The 25450-nt window shown below is 38.7% G+C and overlaps 1 protein-coding gene and 1 non-coding gene across 2 annotated transcripts in view; one reads left to right on the forward strand and one right to left on the reverse strand.

The window, feature by feature from the left end:
- LCK (LCK proto-oncogene, Src family tyrosine kinase) overlaps positions 1-25450 on the reverse strand; it is a 1055366-nt gene that overhangs the window by 69086 nt on the left and 960830 nt on the right. The gene's annotated exons all lie outside the window — the stretch shown is intronic.
- Positions 23078-23150, forward strand: TRNAK-CUU. Its single transcript has one exon. It is a non-coding gene; the product is annotated as a tRNA-Lys (tRNA).

The following is a 25450-nucleotide window of genomic DNA, read 5'->3' on the forward strand; positions in this document are numbered from 1 at the left end:
AATGTCTCTAGAACAGTCTTTGCAAAATATTACAATATCATCGGTGGGGGGGGGGGGGGCTGCTGCATATCTGATGTGGGGTCTAAGGATTTTGTCCACAAGCCCCTAGAATGCTGCAGGTGCTCCATGGAAGTGAAACAATAATGTGCTGTGGTAAAAGAATTTGTCATGTGTGTAAAATGCCTTTTTTGTCTTAGCATCTGCAGCTAGTAGGATTTACAATTGGTTAAGCCTAAAGTGAAATGAAACTTAGCTTTGCCTGATCACTTATTCTACTCAGGGCATAGGATATGAATAAAATTAAGGTTTGCTGTTTAACTTCCGAAAATCCTTACAGAACCGTATAGACCCATCAGGATTGATATACAGGACTATTCAACTCACTTTGACTTTCCTCTATATCCTAAGTTCAAGCTTTTTTTTGTCCCTAATTGATTGGCACTGGGACTATAATATTCATTTTTTTAACTATACTTGCTCTCCAGGTACAGATTCTATGCTGTACTGAATTAAACTGGTTTTACTTAGACACTCTGAGGATTTGTCCTTATTTCCAAGTGTAAGTTCATTTATATCCTGTTCCTGAGACAATGATGGCTCAGTGTGAATTCTGTTGATGCTAGGGATAGTACTACAGGGGTAGTACTCTTACATTGAAGTTAAAGTATGGCAAAAACTAGACCCAGTTTGAACCATTCATCTTTATACTTGTAGTGTTTCTTAAAAAAGATTTTAAAGTTTTGTTAAAGCATTCATCTGTTCTACCTGTCTGAGGGCAATATGCAAAGTTTCACAGCTGTTTCACTTTAATGCACTAACAAAGTTCACTCATCACTCTAGTCATGAAAAGGGTACTTTGGTTAGTAAGAATTTCTCTCAGACTTCCTGTCCTATATAATAGCATTGCTAATTCTTTCACTATGTACTTCCTCAGGAAATTTTGTAGCATAATTAATAACTATTTTCAGTGCATCACTCAATAATTACCAGGCTATATTGATGACCATTATATGATTCCATAAGTGGAACCATAATGTCTATTGCTAGACATACAAAAGGGACCTCTACAACAAGTAAAGGTATTGGAGGATTTTTAAATCCTGGGAGGAGAGCTCCTTTGGTTCTCAGGGTAGGTTGGACAAAAGTTCTCTTTGCACATAGTGATACCAGGCTAATGAAATCTAGGTAAACCTCTGGCTTATCTTGTATTCATACCCAAATTACCACCCTAGCATGTTTGTGTGTTAATTTCACTGCACGTGTTCTAAAGGGTTCAGAATTAATAACTTCTTTAGTGTCTGTCCTTGGGCACGCTATATAGCAGGTAATTCCTTAGATCAAAGCAGTGGTCTGAAGTGGCCTTCCTCCATTCTACTGGTTTCATGCCTCCTGTCTCTCGCTCTCTCTTGAGATGCTCTATCCAACTATACTTAGAGTAGCATGCTCACACTAAGCTTTCTTGAAACTGATATGGCTAATCTGGAGGTCAGCAAAAGTCAGTATTTTCCTGTATACTTTGACCTGAAGTGAGACTGTGGCCTCTTCTTGCACAGTTACAAATACATTTTCCTCTTCATCAATTTCTGAAAATAATTTTCTTCCAGCAGAGGTACTGGCTGTTACGTTTTCTCTTTCTCAGTACTGATTATACTTGCTTTTCCCTTAGTCCTGCTTCTGTTTCTATCCATCTTTCTGTACTGGTATGTCAGAGAGAAGCTTAAGACTTCAGCCAGGTTCCTGCTTTTCTTTATGTTCAGTATGAGACCCAGCTGTCTCTTCCTTAATTTCTGTTCCTATCTTCCTTAGTGTATTTTAAATAACGGCCTTTCTCTATCGATCTCTGTATGGGCTTCTTTCATCATGTTAACTCTTGGTGTCATTTGGTAAAACATGTATTGTCTAAAGTTTCAATATTAACTTCTTTAGTATTTTAGCAGAAGCGTTTTGACAAAACTAAGTAAAATATTTATCTAAGACTTCCAACCAGAGCCAAATCTTAGCTTCTTTTGTATCTTCTCCATTTATTTTCTTGGTGGGGTTTATATTCTCACAGTATGTTGAGCTGAACCTTTTCACAATAACTTCTATAGTCTAAATTGGGGAAAATCTTGGCCGTTTAGCTCCAGAGACAAACTGGATACCAGAGCCACAAGATTAAAACTTTACCCAAGAGACTCCTGATTTCTACTTGTATTACGGTGCATTTGTCTCTTGCCTCTATGTATTGTACACATATTACTTCAATTTTCTTAAATATATCATTCCTTAACCAGTGTAATCATGATCTCTAAATCCAAGCATCATAGAAGTTCTTTCCTTGTATGACAATAGTATACCTTCATACATTTGGTGCAAGCACAATGACAGATGGCAGAGTCGCCACTTCTAAAAGTTAATAATCCAGGTTTGTTGTACATCATTGGTGTACACCCTCGGGCACATTTTGTTTACAAATCTGCAGACTGCTATTAGTACTATTTACTAGCATTGTATTAATGCATTAATTCTCCAGTATTTTGCTAAATGTCCCTTTCTAGAGCATCTAAAACAAATTGGTTCAAATTATAACAAGTTTTAGTTACAGGTACAGAGACATAGTTAAGTAAAGCTTATCACTAGCCCTTACTGCATGCAAGTCTGGCTTATAATCTAACTGCATACTTTAACAAATGTTTCACCAAAGAATACATGTTCAGAAGAATTTGGGTCACTCCAGAATGCTCACTTCCTTAACTTGTTAGGGAATACCCTCCTAAATGAATCCTCATCAGAAACGTCCGAAATTTAGCTTACATTATTTGTATGAAGTTTTAGCTACAGTTTTAAAATATGTAGTAAATCTGCCATTTGTGATCTTACTGGTTTATCCCTACAACATGTCCAGTTATGAAACTTTTAGGACTGTACTTCAGGTGAACCCCGAAGTTCTCTTTCTTGAGTTCCTGGTAGTTAGGTACATCAAGGTCTCCTAGATAATTCAAATTTTTCCGAGCCACTCCAGTTGGGTGGGATGGTAGAAATATGTCTAAATTCTCTCTCTGCAGCTGCATCTCCCTATCTGCTTCTCCCTAGCTGCATATCTTTCAAAACTAACAAGGTTAGCCTGCAGTTCATTTTCTGGGCCTAGATTTTTCAGGGTTATGCTGGCATTAGAGACATCCAGATCAGTGGACAGCAGCTTGCTGCTGGAGGTGATCAGGTGTTGACCAGAGACTGCACATTTATTTATTTTATTTATCCTTTGTTGACCAGGTTATTTCCACTATGCTAGTAGCATCTTTTAAAGGGGGAGACCTGAGGTGGTATTTATACTACTAGGGCACATTTGACGAAGCACTGGGGAATTTCTCATACTCTTTTTGATAGGTGCCATGGGATCTATTACACCATCTCAAGCAGATGAGACCTTGGTTTAACGTCTTATCCAAAAGACAACACACTCAAGAGTGCAGCACCCCTCTTATGCTGCACTGCCATGTCAGTAATTGATCCACCTGGTGTGGGAATAGAACCCATAGCCTTATGTTCCAAAGGCAAATCCTGCCACTGACATCTCTCTAGTAGATGTCATTAACATTTTCTTACAGCTTACCATTTCTTCTAGAACTCAGTATCAGCTGTCAGTATGCACAGGGATCAGTCTCTCACATACAGCCAGCTGCATGCTGAGATATTAACAAGCTCCTTGACAGGGCACAAGGTTCTTTCTGCAGACTGATTCTAATGTGGGAATATAACCCAAATAAAGCAGGCAACAACTGGGAACGTTTCAGTATAAAAATGCACTTTTTGCCTGCTGCAAACACCAATGTAGTATTATCCAATATAGTTAGCAGAGTAAGAGGTCCTGCATAAAAGGCATTTATAATTAAACAAAAAATAATAAAAAAAAAAAAACAGAAAAGAGGAAGATGCAATTCATGCTTAACATTTCAGTCTGCAGTCAAAACCAGGCTTGTCACAGTTCAAGTCAAAAGTAATAATTTTTTTACATTCAGATGCCATATTCCCTTATAGATAGGGTTCTGATATAGTAGCTGGCAAAATAAATGAAGGGTATTTATAAACACCTCACACAAAGACAACAGTTATAGTTCCACCAACTAGGATCAATCAAAATATATTCTCCTTCCACATAGGCAGAGATAAATCTATCTGGCTTTTCTTCTAAAGAGATATCTCCTAGATTTTCATATGCTTTCCTTCTGATAGGTTTAAATCATTCTACAGCCCTCTCATGATCCACTTGAGACTAAAGGTTTAGAAATCCACTAAGTAACAAACAACCCTCTTTGCAGCTATCCCTCAATGCCTTTCTGCTTTCTTGCCTGTTCCTGGGTTAATATTCTTAAAGGGATGATCCACCTCTATGTTGCATGACCCTTGCGAGGTCATTCCTTTAAAAGGACAAGCTATTATGCTACACTGCACAAAGTCCTGTGCAGTGTTATCATGACCTCATCCTCAATAGATTCTACTCCTAACAATATGCATCCCAGCCTTCTCTTCACATTTTCCATTGCTTTCCTACTTTTCTGCTTTGGATTTATTGTAGATGTCATCATAATCTCCCAATCCCTGTTCATTACTTTACCATCAAAATAACCACACTGTGCCACCTTAAACTTACCCACATTGCAACTAGATTCCCATTTCTATATCATTCCAACCACCTTACTAAATTTCTTCTCAAACTGTGCATACCATTCCTCAAAGTTGATTCTTGGGTTTCTTTCCTCTGTTCTACCTCTGTTCCTTGGGAGAGTCAGATTTTAGCAGTGCTACTTGCTCAAGAGTAAAACATCATAGCTATGACTTACTAATCTACACATTTTCATTGCAACATTGTTGCTACAGCTCTGTGCTCTTCATCGATTTGGTCCCTTTCATGTTTAGAGTCCTGGTCTAATCTGCAGTAGATGTCACTCTCAAGCCTATCACGCTATCAGATCTAGTTTAGTTTGTATTCTAGAGATAAACTGCTCTGATGTAACCGTAATATAGTTGTTCTAGAACATACTTCTTTGCACAAGAAATCTGGATAAAGCCAAAAATAATGGAGGGAGGAACAAAGGCCCAAAAATCAGGAGAAATTCTAAATAAAAAGGTTTGTGTTATTATGCATTTTCTGACAGATGGAGTCTGAAGGTAAAATGTATGCAATTATTTAGTGATTTCAATCTTCAATGATTTGCAAGAAAACTACAATTTTTATGAAAAACAGTCCAAAAATACGAGACAAAAATCCAGACATTCTGTAAAAACATGGACAGTTGAGAGGTTGTATCACTGAGATCTAATTATCTGTGTCACGGAAAACAACTTATTTAAGTTATTCTTGTCGAACAGAAAGCTGACAAGGGTTTAAGTAGCCATCTTGTCTGGCAGTCATTTCTTCCTACCAGTGAAAACTACAGAGACCACGTATCTCAAAATGGTGAAAAATGCAGCACTGAGGTATATCCCAAGAATGCTCAGCTTTGTTGATAAAGCTCAGATGTTCTATAAAGTGATATATTTTGGATTTGTATGACAAACTGAAAAAAAAAATCTGTAACATTACTTAATATGTTTGCTTTAATGGTGAGACATGAAACATCTTATCTTGAAGAACACATGGCATTTATTAAGATACTCATCTTTGATGTTTCTGGAACTGTATATGGAAAAGTTGTTTAGATGGCGGCATTGGAATGTAAACTGCTTCTCTGGTTCAGCTGGTGGAAGAATTCCCATTGTTACTACACTGAAAATAAGCTGCTACCCACATTTTGGAGGTACAGTTTCTAAAGCACTAATGACTGAATCTAACTTTACAAGTCATGAAAACTTACTTTGTTTGACATCCTATTTATCAGAAAGTATATAACTTGAAAAATCAAGTTTTACAGCTGTCGTTTCCATCCCCCTCAAGTTCTTTGCTCAAAAATTCTGGGCAAAGCCAAAAAATAATGGAGGGACAACAGGCTAAAATCAGGGATAATTTTTAATTATCACGCTGATTAATTTTAAAGGTAATAGAACAAGAGATGACTGTAATCCTAAGTAGTTTACCAGAAAATCAAGTGTTTTACCAGGGCAGGGCAAAAATATGAAACAAAATAAGTTATGTATGTTTTGCACACTCAGGGACAGTTAGAAGTATGGATACTTCCCTTTTCAATTCTGCCACACAGCAGAGAAAGGTAAATGTTGAGGTTTGCCAGAACCCAAATGTTTCTATTTTTTTCCATTGCTGGCAACCTTCAAATTTTGTATTAATTTGTTATGGAATGTAGGTATGTTGTTCCTCACATGGAGGTCTTGACCACTACATAAACATTGTTTTTGGCTTGATATCTGATTGAGATTCTGCATTCACAGTGTTGTTTGTTAAAATCTTTATGTCCTCATCACAGAACTGTATTGTATTTTCTACTGGTTTCTAAAAATATCATTCACTTTACTGTATTCGGTAAAAAACCATCCGTTAACTTTATGCAACGGACGTATTTAAAATACCTGAAATGCATTGTTGATGTTCCATTTACCATATGCAGATTTCTTTGTGTTCAGAATGCCTGCAAGCATGACTCATCATCTGTCCCAAAGTGATAGTGTAATAGTAATACCATTTATTTATTTATCACGCAGAACAAGCTGCTGTCCAACTCTCAGCATTGCTTTAAGCCAAATCACAGTACTACATCAGCCCTCCTCTCTTTCACTAACATTATAAACCACAACCTTAACAATAACAAACTACCCTCTGCACTCTTTCTAGACCTTTCCAAGGCCTTTGACATGGTCGATCACAAAATACTAATGAACACCCTGAAGGCCTTCACCTTAAACAATCAGGCTATCCAATGGTTTGATTCTTACCTACAAGGCAGGCAACAGGCAGTCCTGTGGCAGGTTAACCTATCTTCGTGCCTGCCCATCAAGCTAGGAGTCCCTCAGGGCTCAATACTAGGTCCCCTTCTCTTCTTCATCTTTATAAATGACCTTCACACAGTCATCCCGGAGGCTACCTGCATTCAATATGCAGATGACTCCACCTTGATTTGCTCTGCCACCTCCTCAGCAAATCTCTCCACATTAACCCTAATCACCTTCTACTCAGTGGAAAAATGGCTATCAAACCAACATTTAATCCTAAACCCCAACAAAACTAAGCTACTTCTCTTCTCCCCAACACGCAGGAGCACCCCACCACTCTTCAACATAACAGCTAATAATGGGACCATCATCTCCCCAGAAACCCAAACTAAACTTATGGGTGTCACAATTGATAACAACCTCAGGTTTGATGTGCACATCAATCAAATTATAAAAACTATCAATAAAAAACTCTGCTCTCTTTATAGGATCAAATCATTCCTCACCCCACCTGCTCGAACTGCAATTGCCCCCTCCCATCTACTATCTAACCCTTCTTTATTCCTCTCCTCTTTTCTCCAACTTGAACAAAACTGATCTTAATAAATTATCATCATGTTACAACCATATTGCCAGATTTGCTACTGGCACACCCTACCGAACCCACCACTGTGACAACCTAAGTCTCCTAGGCTGGTTGTAACTGCCGCACCTTCTACAGTTCAATCAGCTCATAGTAGCCCACAAAGTTCTCTACTGGTCAGAAAATATACCTGCTCTAAAAAAAACATGATCAGTCCCTATAGTAACAACCGCCCACTCCACTCATCCACCAAACTCCTAGTTCAAATGGTCAAATCCAACCACTCTGCTGGTGACTTGCTCTTTGCCAACTCTGTTGGAAAGACATGGAACTCACTACTGGCTGACCTGACTGTAGAGCCTTCACTAACCTTATTCAAAAACAAACTCAAGAATTAACTCAAATTGCACTGGATATGTCCCTGTACTAACTCTGACTAGTGCCCTGTCCATTTCACAAAGTCCTTTTCTTTGGCCACCCCTCTCCATATCAGGAAGGGTAAAGTGTATAGACTGCTACTCAGTGTATTTTAATCCCAAAGGTAATGTGCTGTTACTGCCTGTCTATACATATAAACTCGTATTGCCTATGTCTGTAACCTGTGTGTAATTGCTATTCACTTCTTCTTCTTTTGGCTTTTCGGGGTTAGGGGTAGCCACAGCGGATCATCTGTCCACTCATGATTGGCAGTGGAGTTTTACGGTGTCGAGTTGCCAGCCCGGCGCCCAACCTTCCACAGAAGGCACACACATGCACACACTCACACCTAGGGCCAATTTAGAGTGTCCAATCCACCTACTGCATGTCTTTGGGATGTGGGAGGAAACCGGAGCACCCGGAGGAAACCCACGGGACCACAGAGAGGACATGCAAACTCTGCACAGAAGGCACCCCAGCTGAGAATCGAACCAGAGAACCTCTTGCTGTGAGGTGGCAATGCTAACCACTGCACCACCGTGGCCGCCCTGTTTAATTGCTATTCACTAAAAGTTCTAAAATTGTAATGTGAAAATGTACCTTGGAGCTTATCTCCCCGGGCCTAACCTGAAAATGGACATTCATCGAGTCAGACCATCCCAGTTAACAAATGTAAAATAAAATAAAATAAATAAATATTATATGTAGAATATTGTGAATTTTCTACTTTAGTTATTGTTTATGTCTTTATTAGTTCTAGCTTCACAGCTGTATCATCTCTATTTAAATATGTTTCTATATATTATGAAGTAACAGGGCAACACAGTGGCACAGCGGATAGGTTTGTTGTTTCACAGCAAGAGGTTTCCTGGTTCTCTTCTTGGCTGGGGTACCTTCTGTGTGGAGTCTGCATGTCTTCTCTGTGTTCACATGGGTTTCCTCCCACATTCCATAGACATGCAGTAGGTGAACTGGATGGTCTGGTAATGAGTGTGCACGCCATTGTATAGTGTGGAAGAACTACAGTGGCAGGGCTAGACAATTGGTGGTCTAAACCTTTGCTCTAGATGATTGGCACTGTTGAAGTGACATCTCAACCCCATGTGCAAAAATGGGAAAAGGGGTGATAGACGGATGTACGGCTGGATATTATGAGGTAACAGTTCTCAACTGTAAATGCTGCCCCTTAGTACTGTCTGAATTTTGTTTGGTGAGGACTGTCCAATTTTGCATGTACTACAAGTGCCCATGTCCCAGGACTTTGAAATCCAGTGTCTTGCATCCAGAGACTTGGGTGTTTTGTAGTTTGCCTGAGTGATTGCTTGTGCTCAAACTTCAGTACGTGTTTGGGTGATGGGCATCAGCTGTGTGGAGAGTGGAACTGTCATCTCATCTGAACACAGTGGCTGAGTTCATGCAACTAAGTCCAGGGAGTGGAAGAGGATGAAAGAGTATATGAGGGTTTCAGGCAGTGATTTGGAGGGGGATTTAGGTTTAGGGAGGGGGATTTTTAGGGTTAGGCAGTGATCAGGGACTTTTGGTTATGGAACAGGAATGAAGCTTTAAAAAAACACCTTTATAGAATTATCACTTGTGATATAGGCAAAAGTATATTTATATAAAAGTAATCAAACCGTATTAACACGTTCACGTTTACAAACACGACGTATCACATATAATCGCCAATGCAATATAATCCATCCAAGATTACATAAATTGTTCAATTCCTACCTTTTCTTAAACCTCACTCCTCCTCCAAAACATCTTTTCTGCATGTTTTGTTTCCACAATTTCCATCTTCTCTATGTAATCCACTCCTACCCTTTTCTACTGATCCCAGTTCTAGTTGTTTTATTTCTGTTACGATATTCACTACTTCTGGTAAAGTTGGTTTAGACTTTGATTTCAATTTTCTAGTAACTGCTTTTTAACAGCCACCGGAATTAAACTTAGCAAGGCCTTACTGTGCCCAGACAATTCAGATCCTGTATCCCAGGTCAAAAATGTATTTCCTTAGTTACATCTATTTGCTCACCCTGTATTTCTGACATAGTACACTGTTGGGAATTTGTAAAGTCTGCCAACTGATTACACTCAGACAGCATATGCTCAGGTACCTCTTTCTTCCCCATCACACCTCCAACATTTGCTGTCTACCTGAGGAAAAATTCTTTGGAGTCTGCTTGGAGTATAAAAGTAACTGTGCAAACACTTCCAAGCAAAAACTCTAAAATTCATAGACTTTGTTGCATATTTGGGAGCCATACATATGTTTTACCATTTGTTTTTGTGAATTGCATAGCTAATCTCTCTCTCTCTTCTTTGATCGATTCATATAACTATTGTGCAATATTTTATATGCCCTACTAATTATTCCTTTTTAACAGCAGCTTCTCTTCTACATTCAACTAAAGACTCCACTAGAGCAGGTCTTTCACTTAGGATTCCCCCATCCCTTTCACTTTGTTTATAAAAGTGTTTATAAATAAAACAGGTCAAATGGTGTAGTGGTACATTGCTCTGACTATAGTGTACAGGGTCCTGGGTTTGAGACTTGGCAGTGCTGATTATTTATGCCCTAGGGCAGATAGCCTAGTATGAACCTATGAACCTATAACCTCAGCACTGAAATAAATAGGACATGCTGGAGGGACAGATTCATAACCCAGATGCTCCCTTCACTCTGGAATAAAATCCCTGTCCAGGTTAGGCAGAGTTCCTCATTGACTCTCTTCAAGAGGAATCTTGATGAGTGGATGGGAGATTGTAGGTTTACCCTGGGTATCACTTCTGTGTCACTGTTAGACAGAGGCACAGTATACTAACCTCAAAAAAGGGCATAGCAAAATTAATTTAAAATGGGTGGCGAAAGCCAAACACATTTTGGCTAGGCTTATAAATGCCCTAGGGCAGATAGCCTAGTATGAACCTATGAACCTATGAACCTATAAACTGATAAACTAATATCAGTCCCTGGATGGGAAGGCAAGCTCTAGCCTGCAGTCTAAATATCTTCTTGGTCTCTTCCCATTCTGTTACCTTTCCTTCTCTAATTATTTGTCCACTGCCTTGGTTCCTTTGCCAGCTTCCTCCAGCAAATTCTATCCCCCACTTGCCTATTTTCTATAAACATAATTGCAGTCATCCCTATTGGTAGGCTCTCCTTTCTGTATGGCTATTGTTTTTCTCCTTAAGGATCTGCATCCAACATCCCTCTCATTCCTTATTTCTTCAGTTTCCTCCTGCTTCATCTTCATCATCCCATTCCAGGCTCATTGGGCATAAGGGGAGTTTAGACTTACAAAAAGGAGTGGGAGCAGACTTTTAGGGATAGCTACTGATCAGGGAATGTATGTTTAGGCTTATAGAAGGGCTATGGAGTTTTAGGGATAGCTAGTGATCAGGGAATTTATTTTTAGGGTTATAGAGGTATGATGGACTTTTAAGGATAGCTAGGAATCGGGGAATTCAGGTTTGGATAATTGAGGGGCTATGGAGTTTTAGGGATAGCTAGCAATCAGAGAATTTAGGTTTAGGTTTATAGAGGGGCTATGGAGTTTTAAGGATAGCTAGCAATCAGAGAATTTAGGTTTAGGTTTATAGAGGGGGTATGGAGTTTTAGGGATAGCTAGCAATCAGGGAATTTAGGTTTAGGTTTATAGAGGGGCTGTGGAGTTTTAGGGATAGCTAGCAATCAGGGAATTTAGGTTTAGGTTTATATAGGGGCTTTGGAGTTTTAGGGATAGCTAGCAATCAGGGAATTTAGGTTTAGATTTATAGAGGGGCTTTAGAGTTTTAGATTTAGGGGGTGATCAGGGACATTAGGTTATGGAGGGGAGTGCTAAGGTTAGTATTAGCAAATGGGTGTGAGTTTTAGGGTGAGAATTAGGGTTCTGGTAGGACTATGCTGTGCAGTAGGGTTGGGTGGTGGAAGGACTAAGTAATTAAGTAGGGTCAGGCTAATGGGAGTTAAGGCACTCTCCATTAAGAACTGTAGTACTAATGCACTCCTAATGTACTCTTTGAACTGTCTGTATATGGTGGAGTGGGATGCACATATGACATCAGTACACAGGCATTCATTATAATGTAGGTGCTTATTTCTGAATACATAGTTTGCTTCAAAGTTCTGGCCAGAATTATTTGCTCCATGTCAATATCTGTTTAGTGGCTGTAATTCTCAGACTGTGTGTACTTGTGCAAATGGGGAGGGAGCATGACAAACATAATTGTTATAGTTGATTTTTACTATAAAAGTGTCTTTCTTTGTTGTGTTATACATAAAAGGACTATGGACTGTTTCAGTGTTACACAATATTTTACTTGGATGACCCTGACTCCTTTTATGGTATTGTATACTGGAGTCTGCAATACATCAGTACAGCTGGTAGTACAGCCTGGATTTATTTTCTTTTTAAGGATTTGTTCAGTTTGTTGCTGTGGAAGTACACTGGTCTGAGGATTCTTTTCAGGCATGACCCAGGCCTAATTGGCATGTACACAGTAAACTGCAGCATTATAAGCATGCAGAAGTACGCAGGACATTAGCACTGTAACAGTATAATAGTAGCACTATAAAAGAAGCTGTTATTGTGGACAGTAAAATTTTACTTTTACATCGATAGTTGTATATTTTACATTGCCTATTTACTCAAAGTTAAAGGGCTGCAGTGGAGAATGCTGTAGGCCGTTGTACAAATTACGATGAGGAACAGTTAAGGACTTAACCGTTGGAAGATGTAACTAACAAAGGTCAGTTTAGATTGATGACTCTGTCAGCCCCAGTAAATCCATGTGATATTTATCTGTTTGATATCAATCGTTATGTAATTCTATTGGTAGCATCATTACACATCACTCACAATTAAGTAATTATTAATCTTAGACTGGTAGTATAAAGAAACATCTACAAATGTAGGATTTTGTACAAAGTTATCAAGCACTAATTAATGAAGTATATTTAGCTTTTACGTAAATGGAGCATTGGTTAATTAGGCCTACCCTGGAGTGCCAAAGCAGATACATTAATTAGCTTTTATAAAATGTTTTTTTCAGGAGCTTTTTAAATTTTGCTTAGAATAGTGGTGCCCTAACCTCTTGCAAAATGTTCCAGATAGTAGGTGCTATTTTAGTAAATGCTTGTTCAGTTCTGGCCATGATGAATGAAAGATGTACAGATGGAATTCTTGTGATTGCTAATGTTTGTTTTATTTTCAGCTTTATACACTTAAAATGATACTTAAGGTGATGTGCTACATATTGTAGAATTGGGTTTTAGTCCCTCAGTCTCCCCTTGCTTATAATGTGAATCTGAACAAGTAAATAGAGCTCCCAGGGCACCCTGGTCTAATGTCTCTTACCAGTTTAATTTTAAATTAAAATAAAAAAGTAATGTTCTGTTCACTCGTACCTGTTGTAACTATTTATTTTATATATAAATTATATATTAAATATATATACTTATATATATATATATATATATATATATATATATATAGTTTTTCAACACACACACAACAGAGAGAGCTGCAAGATACATTAGTATGAATGTCACTTTCAGTGTACATTATTAAGGACACTAGAGGGCGCCATAACCACACCATTTGTTCTAGTTCTTTATGTTCCCAGGCTAGAGCAGAGTCTGTCTCTATCTTTATATCTATATATATATATTTTTTTTTTTTGTTTGTTTACCGGGGTGGTATACTCATCAATATTGACCAAGTTTATTTTCAGTTTCACCCCAGTTGAAATACAAAATATTTCACAAACAAAAAATACCAGAAATGTAAGAAGCAATAACAGAGTAGTTCTGACTAACTACATAAAAAAGTGTATATATTTATTTATTTTATTATTATTTATTTTACATTTGTTAACTGGGATAGTCCAGCTGAGCATTAGCTCTTTTTCAGTGGAGACCCGAGGACAAAAGCTCCGCAATCAGTATTAACATTTTACATAAAGTCAGCAAGAAAATTGCATTGGCAGCTAAAACAATTAGAGAAATAACATTTTACAATAACATTTTACAGAAAACAGTTGGGTACAAATGTTAGAGATCAAACTGCAAAAAGCATTTACAACAAATCCTACAGAAAAGCAATAGAGTACAATGTCAAAATTCTTACAACAAAAACTTAGGTACAATGTCAATGTAGGGAAAACAAGTGTTTATTATTTCTAAGTAGTTATAGGTACAGATGGAGCAGTAACGTCATGTAGAGGTACAGATGGAGTAGTAAGGTAATGTAGAGGTACAGATGGAGCAGTAGGGTCATGTAGAGGTACAGATGGAGTAGTAAGGTAATGTAGAGGTACAGATGGAGTAGTAAGGTCATGTAGAGGTACAGATGGAGTAGTAAGGTAATGTAGATGTTAAGCAATGAGACAGAGAGGTAGATGGATATTAAGACAGACAGTGGAAGAGAAAGGCGGGATGAGAGACAAGCTAGGGTTAGGTAGTTTCAGGGAGGATGACTACAATGGCAGGACCATTTATTTATTAAATATTCCCGAGTGGCTAGTTTGAAATGTTTTGTTTGGTTGAGGGACCTAATTTCTAGGGGTAGTTGGTTCCAAGTTGTAGCAGGGTTATAGTTATACAATAAACACCCTGATTTGGTTTTGGGTTTATAGATCTGTACGCTACAGTGTAGTGAACAAGCGCAGTGCAAAGTATAATTACGCAGATAGTAATGTACAATATAACCTGAGAGGTGGTGCTTGGGAGCCCACCGTGGCATACCGAGAGTTAGTTTGGCAACTTAGATTGAACATAACAAAATAGCCAGGTCTAAATGATAATGTTAGCATTTCAGCTGTATTGAAGGTGCATTCAGCAAAATTATGACTTTTTTGAAGGAATTTTTTTAGATGACTACTTTATATTTTAACATTAAGCTGTATTATTTATTATTTTTTATAAACTTATTTTTCACATTAACTTTGGTTTAAACTATTTAGGTTTGAGCACATTTTCATGTATCTTATATGAATTTTATAACAACTTCACATCAATGACTTTTTACTTGGTCTTGGTAGAGTTTTAGGTTAATTGCTATTTATTGCTAGAATTGAATGTATCTAATCATGTGGCTCAGCCCAATCTACTAATTTAGTATTTAACTACATTAGGCCATTAGACCTGCTTGCTCTTTTTGTTTCTGATGAAGTCTGTGGCAGGAAGAAAGTGCCTAACCACATGTTGGTGCTATACCAGTTTTTTTACATGTATTTCTAGTTTTTGGACTATTTTTTATTACTTGTTTTTAATACATGCTGCATTGCTTTGATGTATCGCTGTATTACTACTATTCTGGACTGGTTTCTCTCCTGGATCCAACATTTCTGGCACACACTGACTTTGGATTTTTGGTAACATAGCATTTGACCTCCTCCTTCCATCTAGTTGCTTTTAATTGCTGTTGCAAATCTAGACAGTTTGCAACCATTATGAAATGAGGCAGTATTCATTACTGGGTCTGGAGGCACATCCAGTACTCAGTCAGATTTGTAGTCAGACCATGAGTGTTAATATTTGGATTGGTAACTAAACTATTAGCTGGTCTTCAGTCTGTATTAGGAGTTATGTCTGAAGTAGCGGAGTAGTCCTAATTTGCAAATTCTACACCCCTCCCTTACATTGTCTCGCAGTGGTACATTATCAGTCACTTCAGTAGTCTTTAGTGAGGACAGTACAGTTTTATACAGCTATTTCATATTTCATTCCTGTAGAAGAGCATCTCTAGACTAAGCATCTTAGCATCGCTGTATAATAAACATTATGGCAAGTAATTGTTGTTGCTTCATAAGTAAGTACTAGGCTAGCTACCCTTGTGGGTCATTTTAAGTCTAACCAATTTCTGTTTCCAAAGTTAAGAATCAAACCCTGTACCCTGTATCTGAAAGGTAACCCCCCCCCCCCAATGAAACCGTTTCTCCCAGTTACCGCACTGGTAAGAACCTGACTGATGTGCACTAGACAGCTTCACATGCTGCTTGAACATTTGTTCTTTTTCTGAATAATGAAGCCGTATCAGTGGTGGCACCTTTTTGTTAGCCTTCTCCTAATAATCAGCAACAGAAAAAGTAAAATGCCCCTATTGGCCATATATTGGGTAAAATCAAATTATATTGGCTAGGATTGTAAGGGTTCTTAAAGCCTAGAAATCACCTATGAATCTATATAAAAGTCCTGTGGTTTGAAATGGTGGATTTGTGTATTCAAGATGCTAATAATTTAAATGGAATTATTGAGTTGATTTTGATTTTGAAGGAGAAAGCTTTATGGTAAGACCTTACCATGGAGGAGAACAAACCTCTGGGGGGGTCAGCAATCATTAATATTTGTGAACAGTGTTGATGTTCTGCGTTATTTAAATGTTAACTGACAGGGTTATGATGCTTTGTTTCTTAAGAAGTCTGTTAAACAAACAGCAAATATTAAATATATGATATGGTACAGGATTTTGTTTATGAGGATCTGCACATAGAGGAGCTCCACACGTCATCTTGTATGACCACCCTAGAGTTATGCTTGTTATTTATGTATACTGAGGCATTTCACCTTTAGCCTTGTCTGTGCATTGTAAGGCACTGAAACCTTGCACTACTGGAGCACTCTCTGCCACTTTAAACCATGTCTCAGTAACTGCACAAATGTCTATATTCTTGAATGTAAGATTGGCTTGGAGGGAGGGAAGTTTTTTGTTTAGGCTCCTGCACTGAGCAGTAACACCTTGAGGTTCAGTTGAGTTGATTTTGCTATGTCAGTAGGTTTGTCAATTTGGCATTTCCAAAAAAGGGACTATGGGTCTGGATAAAATTTTAGCCACTATTCCAATGCCTAGAGGGGAAAGGTGCTGACCATCTTTAGCAATGCCACATGGTCTATTAACCATTTCCTCCCAAACTGTCAAATATTGGATCCCCTTAGAATGGCACCAGAAGGACAGACAGCTGTTGAAATACATTTTTGCTCATATTGTGACATCATCCTCAGTGATACATTGTATCATTGTATCATCCTCAGTGATGGTAATATGCTGCTCAATGCTGGGCTTATACCAGCCTGAAACACAAAGTCTGAGAGCTCCATAATGTCTTTTTTCATGTAGCCCATGGAGTTACATCTCAAGTCAGTTACACCTTTATGGACTATGATGGAATCATACTGGAACCTGTAGTGTAATGACTTGACTGCATGTGTGATATGGCAGATCCTGGCTCCAGATGACCAACTAACAGTTATGTTCAGACTGGTTAGAGGGGTATCAGTATATCTTATAATGGAGTTTCCTATGACGAAAGTCTTAGGATGTGTGTTGCTTTCCTTAGGGGCTCAGTGTTTGGGGTTCCATTAAGAGTGACAGTGTTTGTGGTGTTAGGTATTGTTTTTTCTGAGTGTCTTTGGGTTGCTGAGGCATAGGTTTGACAACAGACAGTCCAGGCAATCTTTGTTGTTTAGGAAGATTGATTTTAAGTGCTTCAGCATACATTAGTCTATGTGTATGTTGTGTTCTATGTGAGGTGGGTGTTGTGCGCATGGTTTCGACAACCTGACGTGCATCTGTAAGCAAGAGTTTAGCCTCCAGTGTCATTGTTTGAAATCAAGTATCCAAACATTCCATACTTTTCGTGTAGAATAACAAGGGTGTTTTATTGGGGCAGATTACTTTAAACAGTACTATAGTTTGCTAACTTTAATGTTTACACAATACTGAATTCGACTAAATCTGTAGGTATTACCTCTTGATGCCCAACTAGCTGCTCTAAGCTTGTCAGCACTCAAGGTATTTGGTCTGTATAACAGAGTACAGTTTTATTGACCAGTCTACAGGAAAAATTTGCTTTCTAGGTGTTGGTTGCTGTACAAAATTAACTCACACAAATCCGCAAAATTTATAGCATAATGGAAAAAGTAGAAAACTAATTAATGAGTCCTCTGGCAAATAAACTGACTATATTACAAGTCCTTTGTATATTTCCCGTCATAGCTAGACCAGGCAAGTACCTTCTGCTTCAACATGAATAAACACAGTCCTCCTAATGTAAAACCTCAGTAGGAGACACCCACAAGTGCAATGCTACCACAAACCAATTAAACAGCTAGCTGGAAACCCCTTGCAGAAGGAAATTTTGAGACAGTACAGCAGTAACAGTGAGAGGAATAGCTATTGTTTTACAAATCTACAGCAACATGTACACATAAAAGCAAAAAATAGCTGTGATCACTCAACATAACTTATACAAGTGTAATTTAGCAATCAGAGGTAGTTAATGTGCCTGGATGGCACTGTATACAAGTAAAACACTTCTGGAAAGCAAACTAGGACTCCAAACTTTACTGAGCTCTAAGAAAATGACCAAGAGACAGGATGTAGTCATGGAGGTTTACTCAACTCCAATACTGGTTTGCTGGGTGGGCACTCATTATCATAGCTCTATGGAAAATAAAGATTAGAAAGAGTATATGAATAGCTTACACAGCAATCAATAGCAATGAAATAGGTCAGGGAGAGTCTTTGGAATTCAGATTATCATAAGGAGTGGAGGTCAGAGACACAGTCTTATAAAATCACCACAGCAAAACAGTAAGGAGTTGGGAACATTTTTTCCAGCGGGTTAGCTAGAGAAGAACAAGCAGACTCTCTAGAAAGGCATTCAATCAATTAAAGGCAATACTTGAGCTCTTTCAGAAACTTTAGCTTAATGTATTAGTGGGGATGGGGTTGACACAGATTGCAACTTTAAGCAGGTAAACGATAAGCCGAGAACAGAAGCACAAACTAGAGCAGAGACAATTCTCTCACTAGTGACCTTCTACTTAAGTTTAAGTCACCAGACTGCACAATTGTACCACTAAAACTGTTTATGGAAAAATGCAGAAATAAATGACTAATGCTTAACATTTGGCAGTACAACACAATCCTGCCACAACTGTGAATTAAACTGCAAGGCTATGGTAGCATGTTTTAAAATACAAACAGCTTTTACAAGTAAGTCTACTTGTGGAAATAATAGTAGAGAATAATGTAGCAATACAATTTTCCAACAACTGCAAAACTGAAAATTAAAATACAAGACTAAGATCCCAGAACAATTTGAAAAATGCAAACAGTTAACTTTTTTTGCTAAAATATGGAAAAAAGTAGAAAAGTACAAATACATATCACCACATATGTTACTATAATTGCACTTAAATATTTAAGCAGAATTGAAATAATTTTCTGTTCTTTTTGATGAATAGCTAATCAGGACTGGACTTTGATCAACTGATGCCCTAGGCAAAAGGTCTCCACAGCACCCCCCAACAAAACCCGGTGCCCCCATCCTGGAATACCTATACCATCCAGATTACTAAAGAAGTGCCCCTGCTAGAGTGGTGCCCTAGGCGACCGCCTAGTTGGCCTATGCCTAAGGCTGGCTATGAAGCTAATCATTGACAATTCCACACATCTCCAACTCCTAAATAAAAGAACTTGGGTGGGAGCAGAGCTGCAGTGGAAATAGCAGGCTAGCTAGAGAGGCATCCAATCAAATAAAGCCAGTATTGGAGCTCTTACAGAAACCTTAGAATAATGTGTTAGTGGGGGATGGGCAGACACAGAATACAACTTTAAGCAGTTAAATGATAAGCAGAATGTAAAAGCACTGAAGCACAAACTGGATCAGAGACAATTCTCTCACTATTGAGCTACTGCAGTTTAAAGCACCAGTCTATAGATATGTACCAGTACAAATCTGGCAGTAGCCCACAGTCCTGCTACAACTGTGAATTAAAGTACATGACTATGGCCCAGCAGGTTTTCAAATATAAATTTAGACAGAATCATAATTAAGTTTGCTGCTGTAAAACTTGCATACATTTCTGCATCACTACTGCACAAAGAAAAGGCTCCATAGTTCTCTGGGTCCTTCCTTTTCCTTTCTATAAAATTACAATCTCCACCTGCCTTCTAGACTCTAGCCTCTTCTCTTCCATCTGTACACTATTAAATAATTGGAGCATTAACTACCAGTCCCTAATCCAACTAGTTTACAGAAATCTATAACGAAGACATGTCTTCTACCAACTTTCTCTCTCTTCATTTGTCTCGTCACTGCATTATACCCCCAATTACTATCAGTTCTCTCTTAAAATTAGACCCTCCCATTCTGCAAATATATTCTCATCTTCCTCCCTCATCCTATATAATTACATATTAAACTTTATAAACTCTACTCTTATTTCCTTATTACTAAATAGATGCCTCCCTTTATTTGATCATTATGTTTTCACACCTCCATTTCCCCTCTGTTTATCCATACACTTTTTCTCAGCTGCTGGCAGAAAATCAGGTTCCTTCAACTGCTGCAACTCTTTCCTAAGGTACCAAATTAAGATTGCCCACTCCTCCTTATTCCATTACTAAAAACGGCCCTGTCCCCTCTATTCTAGTGTTTCATGCCCCATATCTTACAGTTTCATCCCAACAAGCATAAGTAGTACCATCGTACTGTTTCACACCTACCTTACCTACGACTGTTCTGTGCCATCACCACTTGCACCATATTCAGCCCATCGTACTGTTTCACACCTACCTTACCTACGACTGTTCTGTGCCATCACCTCTTGGACCATATTCAGTCCATCGTACTGTTTCACACCTACCTTACCTACGACTGTTCTGTGCCATCACCTCTTTCACCATATTCAGCCCATCGTACTGTTTCACACCTACATTACCTACGACTGTTCTGTGCCATCACCTCTTGCACCATATTCAGCCCATCGTAGTGTTTCACACCTAACTTACCTATGACTGTTCTGTGCCATGACCTCTTGCACCATATTCAGCCCATAGTACTGTTTCACATGTACCTTACCTATGACTGTTCTCTGCCATCACCTCTTGCACCATATTCAGCCCATCATACTGTTTCACACCTACCTTACCTACAACTGTTCTGTGCCATCACCACTTGCACCATATTCAGCCCATCGTACTGTTTCACACCTACCTTACCTACTACTGTTCTGTGCCATCATCTCTTTCACCATATTCAGCCCATCGTACTGTTTCACACCTATCTTACCTACAACTGTTCTGTGCCATCACCTCTTGCACCATATTCAGTCCATTGTACTGTTTCACACCTACCTTACCTATGACTGTTCTGTGCCATCACCTCTTGCACCATATTCAGCCCATCGTACTGTTTCACACCTACCTTACCTACGACTGCTCTGTGCCATCACCACTTGAACCATATTCAGCCCATCGTACTGTTTCAGACCTACCTTACGTACGACTGTTCTGTGCCATCACCTCTTGCACCATATTCAGCAGATCATACTGTTTCACACCTACCTTACCTACAACTGTTCTGTGCCATCACCTCTTGCACAATATTCAGCCCATTGTACTGTTTCACACTTACCTTACCTACGACTGTTCTGTGCCATCACCTCTTGCACCATATTCAGTCCATCGTACTGTTTCATACCGACCTTACCTATGACTGTTCTGTGCCATCACCTCTTGCACCATATTCAGCCCATTGTACTGTTTCATACATACCTTAACTACTACTGTTCTGTGCCATCATCTCTTTCACCATATTCATCCCATCGTACTGTTTCACACCTACCTTACCTATGACTGTTCTGTGCCATCACCTCTTGCACCATATTCAGCCCATCGTACTGTTTCACACCTACCTTACCTATGACTGTTCTGTGCCATCACTTCTTGCACCATATTCAGCCCATCGTACTGTTTCACACCAACCTTACCTACGACTGTTCTATACCATCACCTCTTGCACCATATTCAGCCCATTGTACTGTTTCCCACCTACCTTCCTACGACTGTTCTGTGCCATCACTTTTTGCTCCATATTCAGCCCATCGTACTGTTTCACACCTACCTTACCTACAACTGTTCTGTGCCATCACCTCTTGCACCATATTCAGCCCATCGTACTGTTTCACACCTACCTTACCTACGACTGTTCTGTGCCATCACCTCTTGCACCCTATTCAGCCCATCGTACTGTTTTACACCTACCTTATATATGACTGTTCCTGTGCCATCACCTCTTGCACCCTATTCAGCCCATCGTACTGTTTCACACCTACCTTACCTACATCTGTTCTGTGCCATCACCTCTTGCACCATATTGAGCCCATCGTACTGTTTCAGACCTACCTTACCTACGACTGTTCTGTGCCATCACCTCTTGCACCATGCACCATATTCAGCCCATCATACTGTTTCACACCTATCTTACCTACTACTGTTCTGTGCCATCACCTCTTGCACCATATTCAGCCCATCATACTGTTTCACACGTACCTTACCTACGACTGTTCTGTGCCATCACCTCTTGCACCATATTGAGCCCATCGTACTGTTTCCCACCTACCTTACCTATGACTGTTCTGTGCCATCACTTCTTGCACCATATTCAGCCCATCGTACTGTTTCACATGTACCTTACCTATGACTGTTCTATGCCATCACCTCTTGCACCATATTCAGCCCATCATATTGTTTCCAAATACCTTACCTACGACTGTTCTGTGCCATCACCTCTTGCACCATATTCAGACCATTGTACTGTTTCACACCTACCTTACCTACGACTGTTCTGTGCCATCACCTCTTGCACCATATTCAGCCCATCGTACTGTTTCAGACCTACCTTACCTACGACTGTTCTGTGCCATCACTTCTTGCACCATATTCAGCCCATTGTACTGTTTCACGCGTACCTTACCTATGACTGTTCTGTGCCATCACCTCTTGCATCATATTCAGCCCATCGTACTGTTCACACCTACCTTACCTATGACTGTTCTGTGCCATCACCTCTTGCACCATATTCAGCCCATCGTATTGTTTCACACCTACCTTACCTACCACTGTTCTGTGCCATCACCTCTTGCACCATATTCAGCAATCACTTTTCTTGCTTCTCATGTTTCCATTTCTCTGGGTTCCAGCACCATCTATTAGTCAGACTCTACCACCTTTCTATGCCATCCTTCCTAACTCATGCTCAGAGACTGCTGCCTTCTGATTCTGTGTCCTCCATTTCCCACATCATCAATTCATCTCCAGCATCTTGACCAGTCTATGAATCTCTGCTGCTTCTCATTTCCACCAAACACAGACTATCTTCAACCGCAGCTTCATTTAATGCTTAACAGCAAATGTTATCAAAGTAGCTCAGCTAGCTCAGTCGGTAGAGCATGAGACTCTTAATCTCAGAGAAGTGGGTTCATGCCCCCCATTGAGCATGTCACTTTTTTACCCGGGGCAACAGGTGCTGACTGAGGTTCCCCTGCCTCTTCTTTAATACATCAACTTCCTACCACCTGTTTACCTGCAAACACACTCGTTTTTAAATTGCCACATAGTCTAGCCTCAGTCATGTGACCTCGTTTCTTTTCCCACTCAATATTTGAGTTGCAGTCATATAAATGACAAGAAGACAACTGCATATGTCGAACTGGCTGTCTCTGTTCTAAAATAATATCAGCCCTGTTTTCATTAAACTTGTCAAGTTCCCCTAATGCACTCCTTAACTGTGCCTTTATTCACTTTTTGAAAATTGTCAGCACCATATATCATTTGCATATTAAAATATTTCTAAAGACCTATATGCCAAACATATATATTGGTAATCTCTCTGCTGCTTCCGCAAACCTTTAAATGATGTCAACATAGCTCAATAATCTCAAAACATATTACTCATATGTATACACATATGTAATACCCCCAATCCACTTTGATAATCAAATATATATTTTTTCACCAATCTAGAAATGGCCACCATAGTAATCTAAATCAATTAGTTACACATTTTGAATAACTACTGTATCTTAAGAACACTGTCATAACACAGAAAAATACTTTACATTTAAAACATATTTTGCAGTTGTTACCCCAGCTGTATTTACTGTCTCTAGCACATTTTAAAATGTCAACGTTCTCAAATGAACCCTTTGACTGACATTAGGCCAATGTGAAAACATAGTCTGCAGTCTCAGAAATAAAGGAACAACATTATTACCTATTTTAATGATGAAGTAAATCTGTTTGATAGCTCAATAAATGCTGTCCTTTACAGATTGAAAATGTTTATTTTAAAGTTTGTATTATTTCTAAGGCAGTACATAAGGGCCTTTGAACTTATTTATTTTATTTATTTATTTATTTTACATTTGTTGGCCAGGATAGTCCGACTGGATGCATGTCCATTGTCAGCGGAGGCCCGGGGAAAAAAGCTCCAAGGGTAAGCAGATACAGCATTACATAAATAATACATCATAATACAGCATCTTAGTTATAATTTCCATTATTATTTCAAACTATTATGATACCGAGCTCTTTTTTACATCAAGCTTTTGTTCCTACTGGATACAGAATATAAAATTCCTACTCATGTAAGATATCATAAACGTTTTGTAATGTACCAATGTCTACTTGAAATACATGTCTTGTCCTATTTTGCTAATGTTATTGTATTGTGGAGCTTTTCTCCCCGGGCCTCCACTGAAAATGGACATATATCCAGCTGGCCTGGCCCGGTCAACAAATGTAAAATAAAATAAAATAAAAAATAATACCAGCATAACTTGGAAGTACCCTAATGAGTTAGAGGAGAAGGAAGACTTCCTAAAAGAGTCACTTAACTTACTTGACAGACTTGGGTTTGCGGTAACAGAATTACTTATTCAGAGAAATATAAAACTTAGCAATAAACATGCTTCTGAAATTAAGGACAGTGATAGTTCCTTGCTTAAAGAGTTATATTCTTTGAAAGTCAATCAGTCTAAAGTCTGATGTCTATAAAAAGTGAATTAACAGGCATAACTTAACAAATCTAGGAAACTGAAAAAATCGGAGGTGACTCTTCTGAAGGCAAACAAAATGTTGCCTATCCTGCCCAATCATGGTCTCTTATCAGTCTTCCATCTACAGATACCTTCAAGGAGGTTGAAACTTTGGAGAGTGGAAATTATGAAGATGAAAATCTGTCTGCTGCCCTATAAGATTCAGGACCTCCGAGACAGTTGGACAGGTTAGCCAACTGTATGAAAGGATAGAAGTGGAATTTCTTCCCTGTAAGACTACCTGACCAACAGATGAACACATACATGGGCAATGCAGCATGGCATGGGAGATGTTGAATGAATTGTTAAACATTGCTTTTCTACCTGAAGACTCTGGTACTATACTATTTCTGAAAAAACAATTTCCACATTTAATTACAGCCACTTTGAAATTGACGAGGATCCATATTTTACTCTTTTTTGCTCATCAGCTTAATTTTGTACATGAATTTACATCCCACATAGCAGATTGTTTATTAGAGCTATGCAGTTATTACATCAGGAAACATAATCTAAGGTTGGTATTTAATAAGACAAAGGGCAAAATGAATGTGGCAATCAAATATTTACCCTAAAACATAAAAGCATTTTAACCCTCCATTACATCCTTTGTTGAATCTTTTTGAGAGGGCGGTTGAAACTGACATCAGGAATGTTCGTAAGTGTTGCAGTCATCCCTTTGACTCCAATCTTTCTCATGA

This window comes from Protopterus annectens, chromosome 1.part1 (genome assembly GCF_019279795.1).
Source record: "Protopterus annectens isolate FY-2018-M chromosome 1.part1, PAN1.0, whole genome shotgun sequence".
Lineage (NCBI taxonomy): Eukaryota > Metazoa > Chordata > Ceratodontiformes > Protopteridae > Protopterus > Protopterus annectens.